Below are 21,667 nucleotides of genomic sequence, written 5' to 3' on the forward strand. Positions count from 1 at the left end.
CTTTTCAAGCTTTCTCAATATGTATTGAAGTGTGATAAAACGAGTGCTATCATTATCTCAATTACCAGCGAAACTTTGTAACGGATTATCAATGTGATCTGCTATACTAATACGTAGATATGAAATAAAAGGAAAGACGAGAATGTGCTTGATAGTCCAAGAATAAAATAGAGAACGGATCATTTTCGATTCTCATGCAGTGTCGACGGAGGAACCGCGCCCTCGTTGCACGAATCGACGGGGGAAAGTAAAAGACAGCAGCGAGCGCGCGAGATGAATACGGAGGAGATCACCAGATGACGAAGGAAGAGGTGAATGACGGTCGAAGGAATGAGAAACGTAGACAGAATGCTATATCAAACCGGACGGCTTCCATCCTTATTCCGTATTCGGATGCGCGTTCGATTAACATACAGTTGCACCAGGACCGAGTCGCGCTATCCATTCTACTCCCCTTTTCGCGTTTCCTCCCGAACACGCACTCACGCACATTCCCACCGGGACGCGGCCGAAGATTATGCACGTATCTGAAGGGTTGGCAAAAGATGGAAAAGAGAGGCGAGAGGAAGCAGAGTACCGTGTACCGGCGGCGGCAGAGCACTGTATACAAAGTCCACGGAGGTACGATAATGTTTGCGCACCCGCGTTTCAAATCGACTCCAGTGGACATTGATCTTTGATCTTGAGACGAACGTATGCTTACTTACATCCTGCGTTGTCCTGCGACATCTTCTACCCTTGCTTCCTTCCCTTGTTATCCATGAATATCCATCGACCACTGTCGAGACATGCGAGATTCGGTCGTCTTCTTTCATGAAAAAAGCATGTTTTATTTTTACGATTAGTGTGTAGTATTTTATAAATATACACACTATAACAATAAATAGCAAATAAGTAATATAAATGGTAGATTAAGATATTGGCACGTTATAAGAATGAATATTTATAATGATCTTGAGATAAATGCATGCTTACTTACATCTTGCGTTGTCGTGACATCTTCCACCTTTGCTCCCTTGATTTGTTATCCATGAATCCCATCGACCACCGTAGGGACATGCGAGATTCGGCTACCTCCTTTCATAAAAAAGACAATTTTTATTTTTATGATTACTTAGTACGTAGCATTTTATAAATATACTATAATAATAAATAGCAAACAAATAATATAAATGGATAGATTATAAATGGATTAAAGTACAATTGGCACGTTATACAAATAAATATTTATATGAATATTATAATATTATTTTTATTTCATATAAATGCGATTTACGTATACATAAAAATATTTTGTTCCAATCTTCGAGATATATATACCATGTAGAAATGGAAGTAAAAGCTATATATTCCATAAAATATCAGTATTTTAGTTTTTTACAGTTTTATTTTATTTTTTTATTATTAATAATGAACTCTCTCTCTCTCTCTCTCTCTCTCTCTCTCTCTCTCACTCTTGAAAATTGAATTCATTGCATCGTACTTGACATTATATTGTATTTTTTATATAAAAAAATTTATATTAAAAAATTAATTCAATAAAATTACTAATATAATTTTATTTTCTGAAAAAATCCTCTAATCTCTACTACGATTCGTGTATAAAGCATTTAATAAATTATGGATTATTTAAATATTATACAAGTTTCAAGATTAAATAGTTGTGTTAATCTATCTTAGCTCATCCCTTTGAAGAAAATAGATCTCTGTGAGATATTCAATTTATATTCCTATGTTTTTAAATGTGTACGTATACCTTACCCAGCACGTCTATACATATCCATAATTACAATTTTACACAGATCTTTAAAACAAAAAATAGTATATCATTCAATAGTATATCATTCGAAACGATGCTCGAAACTATAATTGATTTATAGAATATAAAATGCAAATTCAAATAATAGCATATTGCTATTGGGCAATGCCCAAAGTAATTAATATTTGAAAAATGAATAACTCAAAATATAATAATAAATGTTTGATATTGTAAGTAAGTATAAGGGCCATTCTACAATACGTCGCAAACGATGGCAACTGCTAGTTGAAAAGTGTTATTTCTGATTGCCGATTGCCCCACACACACGCGCGCGCACACACACACACACACACACACACACACACACACACACACACACACACACACACACACACACACACACACACACACCACACGGTTGCTGTCGCCAAAAAAGTTAAAAATTCGCCAACTCTCTTTTGACAACCGCAACTGGCAAGCGCGACTGGAAATAACATTTTTCAACTAGCAGTTGACATCGTTTACGACGTATTGTAGAATGGTCCTAAGAAATAAAGTAAAAAACAATAATTTATACTTACCACCAAGGGGATACTCTGCCCGATGCTTCTCCTAACCTTCTTCCTCTTCCCAGATTGTCAGCTCCATTGCATTCACTTGACACAACACTCGCGAGAACACGATCAATCAATAATCACAATCGCGCGTAATAATCAGAATAATCGCACGGCATTCGCTCGACACTCCCGACGTTACTCACATTAAAATACGGAGCTAAGAACTGCGTACATGCTAATTAAACACATCGCTATGCTGTATAAAGTCGAAAATGATTCGTTCCGTATTTGCGATAGTTTGTTAATGATCTAAAGTAAAGCCCTAGAAATCAGAGAAGCGACACGGAGTTGACACGGTATCGGGTATATCGATATATTCACCATTTTGTTGTTACGAGTCCTTAGGTCTGTTTTCTGTTGCGCGGCGCCGCCATTAAAGGTGCACTTAGGTGCGTTTAGTACTACACCGCTCGCCTGAGCTCAGGCGAGCGGTGTAGCACCTTTAAATGCACCTCACCCTCACCGAACGGCTAAGTAGCAATAGAGCGTGATTGGTGGGATTCAAAGATAGAAACCAATCGTTAATGCAGTAACAAAAATCAAATGGCGCCCAGATTACATGATTTAGGCAGCCAATCAGACTATACCTCTCTCAATGAGCTCTCAACAGTCTCAACTCTTCTCGGATTATCCAGGACTCTAGTCGAAAGTAGTGTCGTGCGTTTCGGAAGTGCGTAGTGCGTAATGCGAAAATGCGGAGTGCCTCACGCTGTTGTCCGAAGGTTCGAGCGTCGTCGCCGTTGTCCCCAATGACGCATACATATAGACGTTGATCGCAACCAACAAGGTAAACACGACGATGCGACGCGTTGTATGTACACAAAAAACGTATGCCCGGATTGCTGGGCGGCGTACATACATCGACCGACTCTCGTCGCCGCTAAGCATTCATCGCCTTATAAAATATTCTTACATTATTTCTTACGTATCAAACTATAATTATTAATAAACAATCGTATTACGGCTTTCCATTGTAAGAATTATATGCGATGTTTCGTGTATAGAATCACTTTATTCTCGACCTGAAAAAGACGAATTTACATTGATTTACGGAAGAATTGATAGCTCGATGTGCGTGTATGAACGTCATTAAAGAAAGAATTATTTGCATAAATGCCGAAATAAGATAATAAATTACACTTTCCATTTGTTTCAATTTTTATCTCCAACTCCAACGAGTGAATTACGCGAAATATTCGCCTCAGAGAACAATTGTCATGATATGCTTACTATTATAGTTACCGTAACTAATTAGGTGCGTACAGGATAACAAGCGATAATTTATTCATAGAGAATATTCGCATTTTGATATGAGATAACAGTGCGATGTACGCTGACTAAGCGACGCGCACTGGTATCTACCCGTTTGATTGACATAGTGTGAATGATCTTGTATACGCACCTAATATATGTATACATATAGAGGAGTAAAAACCACACAGTGGTGTAAGTCAAATTTTTAAAAATATTTCCTCGTGTGCATAGATGCAATCTGTACAATATATAAATTGCATCTATGCACGCGAAAAAATATTTTTAAAAATTTGACTTACATCACTGTGGTTTTTGTTTTTACCCCTCCATATATTATTTTATTATTCTTCTCTCTTTTTGTATTATCTTCTATGTATTTATACATTGTTATATTTCTTCATATTGAATTGGAATGGCAACGTCAAAAGAGACAGTAACGCTATTCTAAGTGTTATTATTTTTTATGACAATATTAGTTTTGCCTTATTGCTGAATTCTTACATAAAAATGTGAAAGCCTTAAGACCACGCACAACAACTGATATTTTATGAACACATTCAAGTCTTCCGTGCTTTATGTGTAATAATTTCACGGAAAATTGCGAACTATATGCATTTAGTGCAGTTAAATAATGATAGAAAAATACGCAACCTTTTATGCTAATAATTTTTTCTTTTGTTTCAGGTAAGTAACATTACTACTGATGCTGATCGTTCCTCCAAGAGGCGCAAGGTATCTCTTACATCTTATATTAAAAATATTATATGTATATATATATAGATATTTATGGATAAACAGAGGAATCCTTCTATATTTTTTTTAAATATAAAAAATACACTGAAAATATATTTAGATCCAAAAAAATATTTATTTAGGTGGCTGTCAATAATTTACTTAAGGGGCTCGTCTGGTCAAGAAGCTGTTTTTTTTTTTTGGAGAATTTTTTGTAAGGAATCATAAGAATACACTTTTTTGAAATTTTTACATCATATTTATTGATATTTGAAGAGTATTTAAAAATTTTTCCAAGTTGATATATGGTCAAGAATCCGCTGTAGAGCGCCCCGACGACAGCTGTGTAAAAAATACGGTACCCACGATTCCGGATCTCCAGTTCATCTTAAAAAAAAAAAAAAAAATTTCTTAATCTGTGGGTGTGTGGCTATCGTGTGAACTAGAACCAAATAAAAATATTGAAATTTCAATTTTTACCAACGTTTTGAAAAAGAGTTTCATTATGAACTTTTTTCAAAACGTTGGCAAAAATTGAAATTTCAATATTTTTATTTGGTTCTAGTTCACACGATAGCCACACATCCACAGATCAAAAATAATTTTTTTTTTAGGATGAACTGAAGATCCGGAATCGTGGGTACCGTTTTTTTTACACAGCTGTCGTCGGGACGCTCTACAGCGGATTCTTGACCATATATCAACTTGGAAAAATTTTTAAATACTCTTCAAATATCAATAAATATGATGTAAAAATTTCAAAAAAGTGTATTCTTATGATTCCTTACAAAAAATTCCTCCCAAAAAACAGCCTCTTGACCAAACGACTCCCTTAATATAATACACATATTTATTTAGAATTAGATATTTTTACTTAATTTAAATAAAAATATCTAATTCTAAATAAAAAAAAAATATGTGTATTATGTTAAATAAATAAGCTGTTGGCAGCCACCTAAATAAATATTTTTTTGGATTTAAATATTTTTTTCTCAGTGTAGAAATAATTATCGAACAAACTTTTTATCAGATTAATTGATGATGAATAATTTTGATCGTTTTATTGATTTTCACGATAAGAAGTTTTTAAAAATTTATGAAAGCATTATCGCGTATTCCTATACCGCTGCTAAATTAGAAGAAAGAATAAAATTTGGCTAAATATAAACGAATAAATCGAAATAATACAATCCTTTTAATCAAGAGCGGACCAGTATAATCACCAAGCGTATCCTCTACGATCAATACAATCGTATCTACAATATCGAAATACGATACGCGATACCGGCGGTATGACCGCATTAGCCTAATCGATTACACCCGGGCTAATTTCCGAACGTAATACAGTTGCAGTCAACGAATACGTTGGACGATTTAACGCCACCGCGTAGTTTCCAATGCGGACTGGCAAAAGGCCGGCTTGCGCGCGCTCGAGCGGAAGTTTACTGGCTGGAGGGACAGTACGCGAAATTCAAAACAGGCTCGTAAAAGAAAGTGGCACGGTCGCTGACGCCCGTCCCGGTAATCCGTATCTTTATCGCCCTTTATGCCGTCGCGGATCACCTTTTGAAGGGATCGCTTCTACGACGGCGTTTTATTACCCGCCGCGTTTCGTTCCGCGTAAGGACATCGCCGTCGGACTGACAACGTTAAGCGGTTTTGAACGGGAATCATAAACGATCGTCGCGATCGGTGGTATCACTGAAATAACACCGGCCCGCATTTGATGTTTATTTATTTCGTATTGACAGTTTTTTTCACGATTTTACGTCAACCGTGCGATTTTACAAAGTCTTAAGCTTTTTTCATAAGATCATCCCAATTATAATAAACGTGTGCTATATGCTAAAATCATAACTCATGATCTCAGTGCACAAGCTAACTAGTTCGATTGGTATCGACGATTGCCGGTCGCGGCAAAAAAAATGCTGAATGTTACACGCATTCGCGTACGACCACTTGCGTATATATATATACGCGATTCTTAGGGCGTATGCCTGCCGCGGATGGGCACTAAATTAAGGCAAAAGAAAAAGAGATCGCGAACCGAACCGGACTGGACAGGGAACGGAGACGCGAGGTAGAGTCGGCGGAGAAAAGGCAGAAACGACGACGAGCTGAAAGAAAGACGAAGATACATTACCGGGACTGGGAAAGAGAAGGAGAAGGAGCCAATGCGCATGCATAGCTTGTGCGACACGCATCGATCAATCATTCGCTAATTATGCCCGTGATTTCTTTCTGCCGTGATGGCCCGGTCGTGGCGAGGCCGTCGACCTCGTCGCGAATGGATCAGCCATCCGCGGCGGAAACGCATGCTCGCTCGTTCGCATCCTCCCTTCTTCGAATCCTCCGGACCGTCCTCGAGAAGGTGGGACGGCCGGAACAATCGGCGGGGACGAAGTCGAGAAGGCTGAGAATAAGGTGATGGTTAAGAAGAAGGAGGAAGAGAAGGGGGAGATTAGGAATGTCAATCGGATGGGGAAGCGTGCGCGGAAAAAGTTCTGCAGGAAGGAAGCTGAAGAGATAGGCAGAGACAGCCGGGTGCAGTCACTCGGAAAGCAGACGTATTAAATGAAATTAAGCAATTAAGCATTTAACCGAATTAGCACACCGTATAGAGCACGGATACGCTCGGAAGAACGCGCCGCGCCGGTCGCTCGTACGGAACGCCGGTTTTCCGGCCCGGTCCGCTCCCTAGCTCGAGTCCCTGACGATCCGTCGAGCGTCGTCTCGTTAATTAATTAAGGCCACATTCAAGCTAAACTCGGCTTAGTCGCTCCTTCGGCTCGTGGCGCAAAAATTTGCGCCGTCAACGCGTGATGCGACCAAGTTTTTAGTAATTGCGCCTGCTATCATAGCAATTGATTTTAAAAGCCAGACACATGACTTGGTCACCTAAATAGATGCATCCAAACATTTGTCATTTATATAGTTAAATTATTTTTGAATTCTTCGGTCGCATTCTGCTGTCGTTAATTTCTACACTGTTAAACTCATAGGGTTAAATTAAACTCAATTATGAGTAATTTTTAACTATTCCATAGGTCGCCACTGCTCCTACTCAATATGTACTTAATTTAACTAAAACAATGTTAATTTGACTAAACCAATGGAGTTAAAATAATCCTATTTTGTTTCAAACTAATAAATTTTGACGCACATGGTAGTTAAAAATAACAAAATAAAATCTAATTCGTGGTATTGGTTTAAATTTCATCCTCGAACCTTTAACAGTGTAACGGGAAGTGTAAGAATTAAAAATGTTGCTTGTTTCCCGGCTTTATGATTAAGATAACGTTGTTATTATATGTATGTGTGTTTGTAACCCACCGTGATTGAGTAATCAATTTAACTACACTTGTGTGTAGAGTTTAATTGTATACCAGGAAGACTACCGAAATTAAGCAGATTATTTATTTGTACAAAATACCGGTTTGCTGGACAGCGTTCATATCTCAGGATGATCCGTCTGTCAAGCGTCTGTTAATTGATTTAGATCGTTTTTTAATCAGATAGGTAGTGTTGTGTCGACAGAAGAACTCACTACGCGATGTCGTTAGTATTGCCTGACGTAATATTTTCGGATTAGTTTTTTTTCACTTGACGGTTATTACTCGCTATTAATTCCGAAGGCGTAATTTATGCTAACATTATTATTACCATAGCTATCTGTGGCATGAAACGCAAGACAATTCTTTCGAACATATTGCCCACTTTTTTCCCTTCGAAATTAATCAATTAACCCAATGTAAATGATTATATACGGACAGTCTGGAGCCATCTATATGCGTTGAGCATTCAACGAACGTTACCTCATTAATTAATTAGGATCGTCTTTGGAACGGACTTGTTACCGCAACATACTTGTTCGTCCTTCGTGCGTTTCTTCTTACCGCGAGATCATGCGGTCGTCAAAATGAAAAGAAGGTTGGAAGATCGATCGGTATCCCGATCATCTCAGCCAATGCTTATGCGAATCGAGAGTGCATATGCATTTTCTTTCATTGGTTTTTCTCCAAATCAGACATGTAACTCATCAACATGTAGCGACATCTTTTTGATTTAATTGCGTGACCACGAGTTTAATGTTTTAGATATATTATAAAACTTTGCTTATGCATTATACTCCGTTAATGGTATCAACTGAACAATTAAATATCTAACAAATAACATACTCATTATTAATTAAATTTGCGATCTTTGATCTTTGAAGTATAAATAGAGTAGAAGAGTACGAATTAATGCGTGAATTCACGTTCACAATATATGGTTTAAACCGATTAGATTCCACGAGACAAAATATTCAGATAAACTGTGGAATCGCCGATCTCTGACCGCTCGCGCTGTACGGACAATTTTATCTTACACCGGAACCGTTATCCGCGCCTCCCAACGTGAAAATTCTATGATTCGCTCGATGTTTACGAGCCGATACTGCGTTCCCTGCCCGCCCACGTGGGATAACTTGTGTTTCGCGCTTTCGGTATTACAGAAGATAGTACGTAACGCAGCAATGTAGTACATTATCTCGCGAAATGACCGCGTCACGACAGTAATGACCGACCGTAAAGTAATTAACAGTGGCAATAAACATAGAGTCGACTACCGTCGAGCAGACCGCTCGTTTACGCGCATCTAAGCCGCTTCAGAACGATCTTACAAGACGGCGAACAAAGATGATACTATGGCCTCGTCCGTCTGAGCCCGCGTAACAGTTGCGTAAATTAGACATCCGTCCACAATAGAGACACCCACTACGTGGACCATCAAGTCCGACGATAATTTACGATACGGCGGCATGTGCGAGAGTTAATTTCGTTGAAAAGATATTGATAGCCCCGTGAACGATGACGAACAAACAAGCTTACAAAAGATTATTCTGTTCTTTCTGCTTGTCGCTCGCAAGCATAGAGAATAATTATTTCGTTATTTTATCATTACTTAGGTAAACAAATTCTCCCCTGAAATCTTAATTTATAATCTACTGAAATGATTTTTGCGTCCTGTTATCCTGATGTCTATCAATTCCATTCGACGGACTTTGTTTGTGATGATTTTACTAATAGTAATCGATCTATTCACTTTAACGAAGATAAAAAGGATACGGTCATGTTCCTTTTCTCTTCTTTATCTCGTATACGTTTCAAGATGATGCTGATTTTCACGACTCGATTCAATTATAAGCGTGAGCGCCTTTTGTTCGTGGCGTCGGTATCGTGATATCGGTTTCATCACTCTATCAAGCGATCTTCGCTCACACGATAGATTATCCTCGCGCGTCACTCGCATCTCTGCAAAGGCGATCGCACGCATAACTCACTGCCCACCTATGATCGAGAAGCCATCGCGGGTGAGTTAACTGTCGAGGAAGCGAGAGAGATAGATTGTGCCGGCAACAATGCGCTTTACCGGGCGACGCGCACTCGCTCGTTAAAAGAATTTATCCCGACCGGACGAGGGACAAGCCGGGCCAACCGGATCTTGTCCGCGGTGTCGCTATCAATATTACCCACGAATTTATCGTCGTCCGTAGGAGAGCGGGGCTGACCGGCGCGGCGCGGCGCGTAGCGGTGAAAGCGACGGCGGATCGCGCGTGGGTCTCCCGGGTCTCCTATCGCGATATACTCGATCTCGCGGCAGCATGCTCCTATACAAGCACAAAAAACCTCGTTGCCCCATCCAATACCGCCCGTCCGTTGGTCTAATCCGGTTTGACAGAGAAGTGACACTGTGTTGTGACGGGCCCCGAATGTCGTCCTCTCTTGTCCATCCATCCGCTGAATCCTGTTCGGCCCCGCGTTCTCTCTTTCTTTCGCTCGCTCCTACATAAATCAAGAGATGCAGTAGCATGTATCTGCGAGGGATGCCACCGTGTATCTTGCCCGAGGCTAAATGGCATTTAAAAAAAATATCCGCGTGCTTTAAATATAGTGATTACATAGAAAATACATATTAATTGGATAAAGGGCAAATTTGTACGGCGATAGCGTGATACGAGCAATAATTGTGGAAAGCATAGATATTTTGTGATATAAGCAAGTGGTTATTCAAACTCCATTCATTCCGTCGATCGGAGCGCATCTCCGCTCGGTGGTTCAACTATACCTGTTTCTGCTACCGAAGAGCCCTTCCTTGGAAATTACGACAGTCGAGATCTCGAAACCCTTAAACTAAACTTGTCAGAGAGCTCTTTCGATTAGAATCAGCAGAAGCGGAAAGTTTCATGCGTTGTGCACACTTAGTCAGGTGTGCGTAATTTTCCGTTTCTCTGGATCCGGATGTGAACAATTTCACGGATAGACTTGTCAGAGAGAGTTTGTGTTTTTTTTTTCTTTTCTATTTTTTCTCCTGATCTTTACATCTTTCTGTTCGGTAAAACCAAACAAAGACTTGTCAGTTCGTATAATTTACTTAATTGAGATCCTATTATTTTATCATATAAATACAGACGTAGTGAAATATGTCAAACACGTGTAGATTCGTTAGTAATTTGATGATAACTTCAATCAATATCATTACAGGACACTAATTAAGCTTCATGATTAATTTAATCGTATCGTTAAATGTACTTTATCTTGTAATAACAACGAATAACAACGAATAATGACAAATAGCAACGAATAATAATGACCCAATTACGTAAATACGAAAGAGAGAAAATCAATTAATGTGGATCCCTCATAATAACTCCCGATAACCAATTAGATTTTTTCACCCTCGATAGGAAACCGTTTAAGCGTACCTATCGAGACGCGACGTAACATCATGCATGCCTCAGCCTTGAGACGTCACGTTCCGAACTTGTGTGATTTGATTCGAGGAAACCTTAAAAACCTTTCCTGCGGACAAAGAACGGGCACTCGCGAGTACATTCGCGGACAGCTGCTCGTCGTTGATTGCTCTGGAAACGCTTGCTCCATTTATAAGGGGGAAAAATGACGTAGAAAAGGAAACCGGAAAAATCCTGAAAGAAGGAGACTTACAAGGAGAGCAAAGATGAGAGGATGTGGCTTTTATATCGAGATGATAATCATCATTTGACGATTTAAAACGATGTCGAAGCATGCGGGGGTGAAGATGCTGTAGGGAGACGAGAGGGGGACGTTCTCCGCACAATGATGAAAATTACAGGCTTGCGCGCGACGTAGACGTATATGGGTTCCGCTCGTCGCGAAGAATTTTTCAGTCACCTCCTAATGACTCTTCCTACGGCTACCCGTTTACGGTTAACAATAATCATTCAATTATGGCGCGTGACGTGCACGTCATCCGGTGTCTACCGGGACCATGATGGCGCCGTCATTTTTTTTCGTGTACTTGGTCGTGTAAAACCGCGATCGGGATCGAGAGGGAAGAGCGTGAATCATCCGCGATAAGATGAATCGTTTCATCACCGTACAAATTGTAAAATTGCGAACTCTAATAATAGCGGACGCGTGCGACAGCTATTTTTACGAGAACTGATTAAGGAATTATGCCGTTGAACGCGAAGACTACAGCGGGAAATCCGATAAATCGTGTTTGTTGAACATACAATAAATGATGCATCAAGCATTTAGCCAAACGCTGTGCGAAATCCAGAAGCGATCCGAAGGTCTCGCGCTCGCTTTCGCGAATCGCGCATTTACACGCAAGCGAAATTCGACACGCACGCGTCGTGCGTGCATGCGTGCGTGCATGTACGTTGTTGATCGCTTGCACGCGGCCTGTACCCAGCGAAACGAGAGTGTTTATTTAGCTGTCTCCGCTCAGATCTTCGTGGCTCGTCTACCTGTTTCGTCCGTCTTCACTCGCGCTCGTTGTACGAAACGCGTACTAAGCAAACAACGTTAATCATCTGATCCCGATTAGTTTTTTTTTCTTTTCACGTTAGAGTGATGTCATTGCCGTCTGATGACATCCACGTATGATATCAGTAATAATTACGGCGAACGATAACGATAAGCGGTATTCGGAGAAGAAAGGCGGTTACGTGAAAAATAAACAAACGCTCTTAATGTACACACGTTGAAAGTGGTGGTTGCATGACGCTCGGCGTGATTCATAGGAAATGATTGCGCTTTGTTACTTGAAGAGAAGATCGTTGTATCGCGTGAATATTTAATATTATTGCGATATAAAGTTACGCGATCGTGTTGTTTAATTGGTGCACAATGTATCGTAATTATGAACTTTACATCCAGGAATATTGAAACATACATCAAATCTGATTCTTTTTTCCGTATTTAATTTACTATTTCTTACGGCATCAGTCATGTAACGCATTACTATGTTACTTCTCCGCGGACAATAGCGTACCATTAGCGACAGGAAACAGCAATTGCCAGAAAGAGTAATTATGTTGCAACGTTGCAGATTTACGCTCCAGAGCATCTCGATAATATTCACGTTCCCGCATGGATTCCATCCTGATTGGTAATTTTTCGAAAGCAAAGAAACTGCGATTCGCCTCGGTCGATTTAGCCGACCGCAAAAAAATCGCAGCGTCACGCGTTGCGTGCCTGCGTACCTTGGCTAACACTACGGCAGATGGGCACGTCCTTTTCCCTTACATTCTGCACGATTCGTGCAGAGAGTCCCACTTTCTGTCTTCTTCAACCCACACAGCACCGAGTTTCAAAGAATATTTAACATCACGCGGTATTATCGATTATCGCATCATCCTTGCTTATTCAAATTCAATAAAAATTGGCTATCACTGATGTGGATTGTTTCACATAAATTCGATCACATCAAGGAAAATGCGCGACGAAGTTGCATAAGTATTCTATATAGCACGCAAATTTTCTAATTAAAAGCGACTTACGCTTCTTGCGTGGCGATGCAAAATTGTCGGCAATCAAGTAAGATGAATTGCACGACACGCATATAATTTGATACGAAAAAGATATACGCGGGACGTAACTAATATAACGACCAGATACACTTTGACGCCGCATCCGTATACATGTTTTTTTTTTTTTTTTAATTTTTATTTTTTTACGGTGTCCTCTTTGACGCGGACGAATCACGCTCGCTCGGGCAGATGCCTCGCCGGCATGCACAAATTGCACGCAAATTCCCACACCGGCCTGACGGTCGTGGGCTTCGTGACACTTTGCTCTTTTGTCACGGCGCATCCTGCCGTGTGTAAGAGACAGATCCTTCGGGCGCGCTTCGGCCGTTCGTGCAAAGCAAGCCAAAGCCAAGCAAAGTAAAGCAAAGCAAAGCAAAGTGCGCGGCGAGCGAGTTGGTTCTTCGACCGAGTCTCCACGTCGAAGTCGGCTGTCTCAGATTACGTCGTGTCACCTCACCTCGGTTGGTCTGGCTCCAACACGCGGGAGAGAACACACGTGTTAACATCTTGTCGCCCAAACCCTCCGAAACCGAGCTTGGACTCTACTGGTCTCTCGATCAATACCGAACTCGGGATTTCGAAAAGCGATCCATTCCCCGAGAGAACTTCATTGTCTTGTCTCGGAATCGAGATAATGATGTGTATAATTACGTCGTTTGAGAGAATATATATGCCATATTAAGACGACGAATAGTCGTCGGCTAATAATAAATCACGCATTATATCTGTCTATCATCTCTAGTTCTAACCGACAATTATGTGTGTACGTGTCTTGTATCTTTTTTTAATCGCAAAGAGAATTTCAAATTTATTAAAAACAGATTTAACTACTCAGGAAGAGAATCATTCAAGAGATTATTACATTAATAATATATACTGCAATATCTCTAATGAAAAACTGAGAAGAACTTGAAATCTTCAAGATTACTATATAAATTTTGATTCCAAAGATGCATAATACATTATCACAACGCATCACAAAGTATACGAGAGCATATCAGATTTACCTGTAGTCGATTCAAAGAACAAGAACCAGAAACGGCGTTCGCTCGATAAAGACTGTAATCGGTTTCCCGAGTTCGGCGATCGGACGAGAGACAAGATTTGCCGATCGAACCGTTAAGGCGGTTAAACGCTTTCGCGAATGGATCCAGATACAATGGGCTCGTGGACTGCGAAGAGCTACGGTCGATATGAATGTCAGTAACACACGGGGCGGGAGTTGGAATACGCTTTCACGCGTTTATCGCGCATTATATTTTTATTGCCGGCCTCTCTGTCCGGGTTATGGATATATCCTGGATTAGTTTCGATGTGTACGCAGCTGAGACCCCGGCGGCTGCCTGCCACACGGTTTCCCATATGCACGAACCCCCTAGTTATCTACAGGAACCTACCCTAACTATCTGGAATCAATAAAAGCGCATTGACGGCTTCATCTTCCGGTAACGGTCGGCGTTCATAAACGGTGCGGATTGTTTTAGACGAGCCTTCGCGCCGTTGTAATTTCAACCGTGAGCGGCGTGATTTTCATTATGAATGTGGTGCCTCGTTTTTATACGCCTTTCCGGTGTGAAAAGCCTTTCCGTATGGGAGAGTCTGACGATCGTTTCGGGTTGGAACGATGACGTTCGCCGTGAAATGAACTTTTGCGTTCGGCGGAGAACGAATCTATGGATTTTATTATATATATCAGATCGGACGGGGGGATAAATTCATTCTAACCCGTATCCCGTATTTTTTGATCGTGAAAAGAGGATTTATACGAGTCAGTGACACAATCTGTTAGGGAGAATAAAGCACCCTCGTTATAATGAAATGTTAAAGCGATAATGTTATCGAGGAAATTTGTCATGGATCACAAGTGGATTACAAGTTATTAACAAAACCCTCGAGTACAACGAAACGTCAAAAAAGGGTGCTCGCGCATAGCGCGGAAAATTCAATATTAAAATCGAATTGCGAGTGTAATGTCGCGTGTGACGTTATAATAGCCGAATGTTAACGAGTTCGCACGCACGCAATATGCAATCCTCGATCAACGAGGTTGTAACGAGAGAGCGGCGCGTTTAATAACCGTACGAGGAAATTAGGGTTGTCAAACGCCCAATTAGCATTTCCGTAGTAATTAATGGCGAGATTCGTACTACGTATCCAATGAGTGCCTGTGTTTGGGGGGAAATTCATTTCATTGGTGCATATATCATGTGTTAAAATATTGTACTGATCTAAGAGTATCTCTCTTCTACGGGGATAAAATTACTATAAAATAGATAAAATCTTTAATAACGTTTCAATTATTGTCATTTTACAGTAAATTAATTAAAATCTCTAATAACCCCTGTGAAGAAAATTGTCGAAAAGTATATTTGTTTATTTGTTTAAATAGAAACGCTTCGTAATTGATTTGATGTGTAAAATATACTTATCAAGGATCTTATACAATATCTCAAGCTATCGAGCACCTTCGTACTGCGACGATATCAAGCTAACAACGTGCCGAGGAGATAGCGTGGTAGGAACAATACGATTTGTTCGCTCGAAGGGCTTCCCTGGTTATCGGTCGATGAAAATTATCAGCGTTCCAGCAAGTAGGGATAATTTGTCTAGCCATCGACATGATTTCCGATTTCGAAAGCATATATCGGCGGACGCTGCTTTATACCCTGAAGATATTTCGCAACTGACGGGTCGCGGCCGAGGTGGAGGAGCGAGACCAGAAGAAGAGTGGAAGTCGCTTCCCGTTATTTACATCGGACCCCGCAGCTCTGGTAACCAAAGCAGTATCCGAAGGTGGTATCCCGCGCGTACGGGATTACAAAGTAACTGATGAAGGAACGGACGGACGGACGAAGGGATCGAGATGCAGCCGGCCGATACGCTAATGCCACGTCTGCAATGGCATTATAATACGGTGCACACTCTTTTCTCCGGCGCATACGGTTTATCGGACCCGGCTGCACTCCGGCGCGGCGGTTCGTCGCACTGTGCACTGCCGATAAACGCGGGCCGTACTCGCGGCAGGATTCGACGCCACGCGTGATTGGCCCGAAGTACGGTACGGGCAGAACCGCATTAAAAAGGCTTTGCATCGAGATTCGAGACACCGTCTGCGATCGCGCTCGGGCTCGATTATGCTTTTCATATATGCTGTCGCATATTGCGTGGTGGCTTCGTTTGGTCCACTCGCAGTGGCATAAAACGCATTTTTCTCAAACACATTTATAGCAGATGACTGTGGCACTTTTGTATGTGAGAAAATGAATCTCTTTTCTGCACGCGTTGTCATTTATGATGTAGCAATATAAATTATGGGATCTAGGTTTTAATTTTTATTATTTTTGTACGATGTATTTTTTTGGATTATTGTGTTGGATTTGAATTATAACACAGAAAAAAAAACTGAACTGACAAACGTCTCCGACTACAGTTGCATTCGTACCTAAAGGATTATTAAAATATCGAAATACTCAGCAGAAATGGACGACGAGGCGTTAAGATAAAAACTCGCTATATCGTCTACGTTATATTCAGTGCAATATGTTACATTGTTAAAAAACAAAAGATTGGGTGTGGGTCGTATTCACAAGCACCTCGTAAAAAAAACTGATACTGTTACCGCCCACATATCGCGTGTGCAAGCGAGAACAAAAATGTATCATTGACTAACGACCGTTGATAGCTTTTATCGTTTCGAACTCAACCGGAGCTACCGGTTCGAACGGAAGTCAACATTTTCGGTATAATCCTTACGTAAACCGTCCACGTAGGAATAACTTCGACTGATCAAACGTCGCGAGTGGAATCTAGCGTATAATAATACTCTACCGACCTTCCTAATTATACGGGCTTTGGAGTGCAATTAATTTTCGCAACGTACGCGCCGTCCTGTCTAATAGTATTTGAAGTTGACTACGTGAGAGCGAAAACCAAATTCCTTTGAGCGCGCGACAATTTCGCTTTACCACGGAAACAAAATCGATTTAATTTGATTTTCAGTTTGCGCCAGTACAAATTTCGCCCAATCGCCAAAGTTACATAAATTGTTATTAAACGATCGACTCTCATACTTACAGTTAATCGTATACTGGTAGGTATACGTGCTTGCCAAAGTACAGAAGTCTAAAATAGAATTGTATATAAAAGAACAATTATAACGAATCACATTACGGTTTCATTTGTGTAAGAAAGTCATTGATAATTTCTTTATATACTTCTATGCATATATATATATACAATAACGGCATTTATTGGCCATCACAAATCAGTGTCTTTTATTTTATATAAAAAAAGAGTTGAACTCGTTAAAAGATATAGTAAAAGCGTTTAAAAAATAATGAAGAAAGATGGAGATGTTTGATAACTAAAAATAAGAAAAGTGAAAGGAAGGTATTCATCCGAAATTATTGGCAAACACGTAGGTATACGAATGTACTATATGTAATAGTGAACGAGACTCTGGAACTCTCGAAGACAATAGCAGGCTCGGCTCTTAGGAGAAACCTTTCGCGCCCGCGTTTACAACTATTTATTCTCGACACGAACACCCACCCGCGCTACCCGCGGGTCTACCGAGCCACGGTTCTACCCGCACAGCCCTGATGCGTTGTGAGTCTGCCACGTATGCTGGCAATAATAAATGTTGTATTATATACGGTAGGACGCGTGTATGCCCGTGAACGCCGAACGCCACGCTATCGGTATTCAACTTCGGCTTTCTAATCGGCGCGGAACAATGCGCTTTACAAAGGCGCGGGTCTTCGAAGTGACTTCAAGCACTTTCCATTCCGATGATGGTGTCGTAAAATTCAACAGTTTTCGCGAAACTATATCGAAAATGTATGTAAGATGCCGGAACAAATGTATAAGATTGAAGATTATAAGTTTACGAAATTTATTTGCTTATAAATGGCTGCAAAGTTCTGTTTAGAATCTTACAACTAATGCAAATTGAAAGATAGTAATTATTGCATGTATTTATAACTTTGTGCTGACAGTGTGCTAAAAAGAATCGAACGATATTTAGATTGTCTTTAATTTGCTTTGCTAGGATATTCTTTAGCGTTTACATTCAATTACGAATAAATACACTTTAACGGTTATAAATGTTCAAACGTTCTGCACGAGAAGTAATATTATAATCTACACGGATTTTTAAATAATAGAAGTCACGTTTTGCAATTGGTAGTTAATCGTACAACTTGTCTGAAGGTAAAAAGATAATATCGTTAATGCGGACATAATTAATATGTAAACATAGCTAAACGTGATAATTAAGTCGTGCTCCGGATCAGTAACCATTTAAATTAGTACCCGGCGATACAGCGATAAATATTAGTTTTCAGGCAGCAAGTTTGTATTGTTGATTTTCGTACAAAATTAATGTTTCCTAACACGCAATACATCGCAATATATGCGGCACTCGGCACGAGAAATAATTACACATTACGTAATCGACAGACATTTTAAAGAAACGCTCGTACGCAACCGAAAAATTTGCGAGCAGATGGTATGCATCATGCGGAAGCGTTCCGACGTTCGTCAATGAGATATAATTCCTTTCACTTCAGAATGTTTTGTCGCAATATAAATGCATATATGTACTGATAATACCCTATGAAAACGGATCACGTTTTTTTTTCTTGTTTTTTACGAGGTACGTGTGATACTCTCTTTTCATAAAGCTATAAAAAAATAAGATATTAATAAAAATCCGTTGTAGACTCGAGTCTGTAAAATTATAGATCTTATCGATGGAAGAAACGTAACGCCCGAGTGATTCGTAACTGAATGATAGCGATCTTCTGTACAACAATAGACCTATTTCAATTGCTGCAATTATTATTTCATTGACTATTATAACATTGTAAAAGTCCTAAAATTTTTAATCTATCTTAAATCCAACGGGATATTTTAACACAACAAAGGATATTACCTTGAATATGATATTACGAAGAATATATCAATCTTCAAGCGATACAAATATAGAAACTGCAAGATAAATGTACCAATGCAATGCCTGGGCACGTACTTATGTCTGGACATTTTCATCATTTTAGTCCTTAAATAAGTTCTAACACGCGCGTTATACTTATTTAAAAACTAAAGTGATAAAGGTGTCCAGATGTAGGTCTTAAGTGCATTGATACATTTACCTTACGGACTGTTTTGATATAAGATAGATTAATTGTTCATAAGGCACGTTATTTTAGTAACAGCACAGCGGTGAGCTCGCCGGCGGTGGTGAGTTTGGCATTCCGGATAAACAGAATAGCGAGTGTTAATACCAATTACAATGCAACTGGCGCGTCGTACTTTATTCAGCCGCGCTACGCCACTGTAAGCGCGTTTACGATCCCAACGTGGGCTGGGTTTACTTAGCTGGGTTATGCACGGGGGACACAGAGGATATACGTAAACTTGTGTGTGCACGCTATGCACGGGTTAGCTGCTAGACGACCATTATGCGCCCTGCAGTTTCGCTCCGTCGTCGGCGTATGATTTGGAGCACGTGCGTCTCTAAAGATCGTTAGACATCTCAGCTTCAGCTTTTTGTCATCGCATGCGGAAGCTTTGAGAAATAGGATGCCAATTGGCTGACATAGCACCGAAGCTTCATTATATTTTATATTAAAAGTTTGGTGACTCAATGAAATATATAGGTAGAAAAAATTTTTGTATACTTATAATTGCAATTATGAGTATAAAAAAATTGTATGACACCCATTCATATTAATAAGCTTCCACTTTTAAATTTATATAGTCGTTGTTTATAAATTTACTGATAAATTTACGATGCTACTTTCGCCATAGAGAAAAAATATATTCTATATATATCCTTTTAACTCTTCATTATCTATCCTCAACTAGTAATTGTATTATTTCGTATACTAAATACGAGGTAGCTGGCAATTAGATAAATTAGCGAAAAATAATTTGTATTGACAATTAATTATTATGAGACTTACTCAATGTTCTAAAATAAATAAAACTACACTAAGAGAATTTTTTCTTATATTTTACCCTTAAATTCACTATAAACTTAGGACAACTTGGCAACCAAGTAATTTTTAAAATATACAAAAGACATTTTACAAACAACGTGATAAAAATTACCAAGCAGATTGGTAAATTTTGAAAAATTATTGAAATTTCCTACATATATTTTTGTAAAATTAATCAAACATATTTTATATTTTAATGTAATAGATATTAATATTTTTTATTATGATAGACATTAATCAAAATAGCTTGCATAAAAGTCTTGGTGGTACATGTTGTCCCACAACTACCATGATTTCAGGGTAAATTTTGAGAGAAAATTCTCTCCGTGTACGGATAATTAAAATGCTAAAATAGTATTCCAATTGGCGAAGAAGCTAAAGTTTACCATTGTTATGTAAATATCGAGCAACGAAAAAGATACTAAGGCAGAAAAAATAGAACGGAGAACTTAATTGACAATCCGTGCGTGAAGTGCACGCGTCGCGGCGAGCGTCTCATCACAGGTTAATATATATTCAAACGAGATTTTGTCTATACAAAAGGTAGTGCCGCCGCCTAAATTGGACTAAATACTACGGCACCACGCTCATAATTAGTTTTTCCCAGAAGTTACAGACCTGCGCACGTTCTGTGTCTTACCTGTGACCTACGAACTGTGTGGATGTCCTCTGTACATGCATGTGCACCCCAACGCTGGTACGTTAGCATAATCTTGTTCGTAGGCAAGTGGTCCTTTCGCACATACATGCTCCTCCTTGGATCTCCTTCCTTTGACACTCATGCGTCCTGGCCAATGGCTGAGCCTCAGGAAAGCCCATTCGTAATTCGATACATCGAGAACCGGGTGCGATGAGGCGATATCCCTAGAAAAAAGGACTATCAGGACTTGGCCAAGAGTCCTTGTGCCTGGCCTACTTCTTTTATCTTTCTTTCTGTCGGTTCACTTTGTTCTTTTTCTATCTCCCCGTAAACTAGCCTCCTCTCTGAGCTATACGGTAGCGCGAGTCCGGTAGATTAGGTACTAATGCTACCGACGAGGCACGTAACTCGCGGGTAAAATATCTTTTGCCACGACGCGACATCCTGTATTACGCGCGAGATCACCCACGTACTTCTGGTCTAATCCTCCGAAAACTCACTATAGATTTTTTATTTGCGAGCAAAAAATAAATTTGCGATTGATATTATTAAATTTTAAAACGCGTATTTATTAAATCTATATATTTTCTACCTAGTTATAAAAAGATCTGAGAGATTCATTTATTTTTATATATTTTGTATAAAGCTATAAAATAATAGAATTACTAATCAGTGTTGAAATTACATTAAAGTGTCAAGAAAATAGAATTTATTTCTTCTAAAATCAAAATAGCACGGTAAATTACAATAGAATGCAAGAGAATAATGTCTTTATAATATTTGATTCATATTACTTTATGTAATATTCATATAGAATATTTT

At 39.5% G+C, this 21,667-nt stretch overlaps 1 long non-coding RNA gene across 1 annotated transcript in view; it reads right to left on the minus strand.

Annotated features, from left to right (window-relative positions):
• The window catches only part of LOC143906257 (uncharacterized), a 185,240-nt gene extending 164,175 nt beyond the window's left edge, over positions 1-21,065 (minus strand). Inside the window, exon 1 of the long non-coding RNA XR_013259469.1 lies at positions 20,846-21,065. This is a non-coding gene — a long non-coding RNA (uncharacterized LOC143906257). The remainder of the gene's footprint in view (positions 1-20,845) is intronic.
• Between the last annotated feature and the right edge of the window lie 602 nt (positions 21,066-21,667).

The sequence above is a fragment of the Temnothorax americanus genome, unplaced genomic scaffold, assembly GCF_048541705.1.
Source record: "Temnothorax americanus isolate GAGA-0224 unplaced genomic scaffold, ASM4854170v1 Scaffold7, whole genome shotgun sequence".
NCBI classification, from domain to species: Eukaryota; Metazoa; Arthropoda; class Insecta; order Hymenoptera; family Formicidae; genus Temnothorax; species Temnothorax americanus.